Source organism: Myxine glutinosa, chromosome 4 (assembly GCF_964187855.1).
Source record: "Myxine glutinosa chromosome 4, kmMyxGlut1.1, whole genome shotgun sequence".
In the NCBI taxonomy this organism is placed as follows: domain Eukaryota; kingdom Metazoa; phylum Chordata; class Myxini; order Myxiniformes; family Myxinidae; genus Myxine; species Myxine glutinosa.
In genome coordinates this window covers 9,151,081-9,154,986 of record NC_136264.1, presented here as the reverse complement: position 1 = coordinate 9,154,986, position 3,906 = coordinate 9,151,081, and the positions used below count along the sequence as shown (strand labels likewise).

The 3,906-nt window shown below is 51.9% G+C and overlaps 1 long non-coding RNA gene across 1 annotated transcript; it reads right to left on the bottom strand.

Moving 5' to 3' along the window:
- Positions 1 to 3,120: 3,120 nt before the first annotated feature.
- On the bottom strand, positions 3,121 to 3,665 carry LOC144891497 (uncharacterized). The gene is made up of 2 exons (XR_013622945.1): positions 3,568 to 3,665; positions 3,121 to 3,536 (listed from the first exon to the last, which is right to left on the bottom strand). It is a non-coding gene; the product is annotated as an uncharacterized LOC144891497 (long non-coding RNA).
- Between the last annotated feature and the right edge of the window lie 241 nt (positions 3,666 to 3,906).

Sequence of the window (3,906 nt, the reverse complement as noted above, 5' to 3'; positions counted from 1 at the left end):
CTATCAATATCCTAACCCACCCGGGCTAGTTTTCACTGCCATACACCCCATAATCTATAGCTCCTTTGCCCCACGTCTGTGAGGGATGGTGGATTTGCCATCCCACCACATTGGGGGTCTTTCTATCAATTTTGCTTGTCCAAATTCCAACCAATTCAAAAATTTTCCATTTACTGCCAATTCTATTCACTTTTCTAAATTTCGTTTCAAATCACTACCATCATCATCCGTCTACTTATTACATCCTCTCGGTGCGCCAATTCACATCTACAGCCCGGCTTCGTACAGCCGAGCAATGAACGCGGATTCTTTTGTGCTGGCGGCTGGATACGTCCCGCATTCGGGGCAGCGGCGGGGGCTTACCCGGGCCGAGATCCCACGCACCACCTCGGCGTGGAGCCATCCAATGTCCCGATCTCGACCTGCCGGCACGTCTCAATAGAAAGTGGTCGCCATGACGACCCTTCCTATCGAGCCGCCCGCTCCGCCTAGTGGAGCCCGGACGCGGCCGCTCCAAGCGAGGCACAGCGTGGATCGCGCACGGCGGTCCTTTCGAACCCGCCGTGGCTCGGATCCCCGCTGGTTCTCGCGGCACGCGAAGCCCGGCACGCACCGAGGGCCCGATTCGGCTAAAAGTCGACCTAACCGCTACTCCGTTTACCGTCGATGCTTCACCTGGATGCTTATACCCCGCAGCCCGTTCCTTGCTCACACATCCAGCCGTCTCCATGCTCCTCGTACCTTTCCTTACACACCTCGGTACACTCATTCCACTCCCAGCCTTGGTCACACACCTGACCACCGAACACTTTGGCACACATTCGTTGGTCGCACACCTCACCAACACACCTCTTCGCGCCCCCTCCTCGGTCACTTCCTCTGTGACAATCACAGGTGTGCTCTCATTCGCACACCCAACCACGTGCCTCACTACCAACTCCAGCGTGCATTCCCACTCACGCTCTACCATTCCAGGTGTGCATCCTTCCATTCCAGGTGTACATCCTCGCTCACCTGTCATAACCAACTCACGCTCCGTTTCACTCTCACTACTCTCACCTCCACTCTTGACAACGCACTCACCCTTACTCTCGACAGCACACTCTTTCCTCATGCACCCGTCCGTTACACACCTTTCTCGCGCACACTCTTCCGTACATTGTCCCGTTACACCCTCGGTAACACTCACCACAGGCATGCATTCTCCCTTACTCTTGACAGCATGCGCTTTCCCCATGCACCCGTCCGTTACACACCTTTCTCGCGCATCCTCTTGCGCACACTTTTTCGTTACTTCCTCCGTAACACTCACCACACCGCGCTTCCCTGTGCTCCCTCGCACACGCGCTTCGACCAACTCGCTCCTGATGGCACACTCACTCCTCGGCGTGCACTTTTTCCTCACACACCCCATGGTCGGACATTCTCGCACACCTCTTTTTTCGCACACCTGACCTGTCGCACACTTCACCAACGGCCTTTCACGAACACCCGGATCCAAACCAATCCCCAAGCCGACTGAAGCTTTCCTCACATCATATACATTGCCACTCACCTCCGTACATCGTCTCCGCACCTCCTTTGCCACCTGCAAACTCTTTATTTGGTTAGTGAGCATCACATTATGAGTTGAGCACCGACCTTGCACATATTCCGCTATCTCCTCCTTTATTTCTCTCTTGGTTTCCCTCCGTCTCTTCTTAATTTCACTCACCTCTTCTTCCACTTCCTCTAATTTTTGTTTAACTTCTTTTATTTCTCGGTGCGTCTCTTCAAGTTCGTCCTCTAAGGCTACCGTGACCGTCTCTATGTGCATCCTCACCTGCCGGTCCTTTGTCTCCATTATCTCTGTCACCTCGTCCACCCTCATTGTCAGTTCCTCCCGTACCATCTGACATTGCCTCTGCGTCGCTATTAATTCGTTTTTAATTTCTTTTTGTGTCGCCTTTAACCCTCCGAGTACTGCAGTGTTCCTTTGAACCTGCTCCACTAACTTCGTTTGTCCCTCCGTCAGCTGTTCCACCTCCTCCGTCAGATCTTCTATTCCCCCTTGTAACTTTGCCGTATTATTCCTCACTTCTTTCTCCATACGCTTCTCACCTCGCTTTACCTCCTCGCGTAGCCCCGAAACCTCCTCACCCACACCTCGTCGTATCTCCTCCTTCATCTCCCCCATCTCTTTTGTAGATGCCACCCTCATCTGTCCCAATTCATCCCTCTGAGCATCCAGTTTACTTTCTAACCCGATTTGCACCTCCTCTATCTGGTTCCCCATTCGTTTGATTTCTCGGGTGGATTGCTCCCCTATCTCCCGCAATTTGTCCTCCATCCTATTTTCTAACCCCATTAACCCATTCTTTACCTCCTCTAACTGATTCTCCTGGGCAGCCATTCTATTTTCCACCCCCGTTAACCCATTCTTTACCTCTTTTATCCCGTTGTCTAACCCCTCAAAATTATTGTCTAACTTCTCACCAGTACTCCTCGCTTCGTCCCTCATTACCCCCATTTGGTTTCCCATTACCCCCATTTGCTCACCCTGAGCCTTAATTTGCTCACTCTGAGCATCCATAAGGGCCTTCATTTGGATCATAAAAAGGCCCCAATCCATCGGCGGTGCTGCCACGGTCACGGGCGTGGCAAAATTTGGTGCCGCTACACCCACGTGCGCGAGGACGCCATCTTGTGCGTCTGATACTCCCTCAACCGCCTCCTCATTGCTCCCCTCCATTTGATCCTGGGTTACTCCTAACCCCTCTATCTCTCCCACCGGCATCCCGTCGCCTTGACCAGCCATGGCGCGATTTCAAAATTCGGGTTTTGTAAAACAAAACAAATTTCGGCCGCTCCAAATTTTGACCAAATTTTTTTTTTTTTTTTTCTTCTATTCGTTTAAAAAAAAAATTTGGTCGGGCCTCGAATCCCACTCCCAGACACCAATTGTTACAGATCGCGGTTTAAGATGTTAGTTACCGAGCGGTTTGGTATTGCCGCGACCTAACAGGATCCCTGACTCACCCGATTCACCCAGGACTTTGGCCGGATCGCACCACAGCTAGTCAATAGGGAAAAGACAAAGGCGACACGGATGTGAAAAAGAAGAAGCAGAAGACAAAAAGGTTGGAAATACCACTAAATTTATTCCTACTATTTACATGCTCAAAGTAACCAAGGAGAAGGAAAGATAATAAAATAATATACAGAAGGATTAGAGACACAGTGCAATTATTAACTTATACAGCTTAATTAACCCAGGGACAGAACAAACAAAACAAACTCACGTATACAAGAAGGATGGAATGGAATGAAGGTGGATGGCTGGAGGGAGAGGGAGGTCCAAAGGGGTCCCGCAGCACAACCGGCGCGTTTAGCAGCCGCCGTTCAGGCCAGGCCCCACGCTGCTGTTTTGGCTGCTGTTTTGGATGCTGTTTTCGTCGCGTGCTTTGCCAGGCCTTGTCCCACTCGTCTGGTCCAAACCCTCAACTCTTTCTTGTTTCTCTCACTCCTCACCACCGACTCCTCACCAACGCAACCAACTGACCACCGACTCCTTACCAAAGCAACCACTGACCCTCCTCTGGCAACCGACTCAGACCAACTCAGACCAACTCCTTGTGGCAACCGACTCAGGGCTTTCTGTCTTCTGCTCTCCTCTGTAAAAACGCATCCTCCTCCTGGACACGCCCTGCCTTGGGTTATATAGGCCCCCGCCCCTCAACCTTTGCGAACCTCCCCAATCGCTCTTCCTCCGCCCTCTCTAGCCAAACCCCTGGCTCATGGTTGGTCGAGTGGGGCTGGCTCACTCCTCCCCTCTATGACGAGGTGGAGACACGCCTTTCTTCCCCGACTCGAGCCTCGTGGTCAATGGCGGTTATTGGAGGGGAGGTAATATGGGCAATCGAGGCT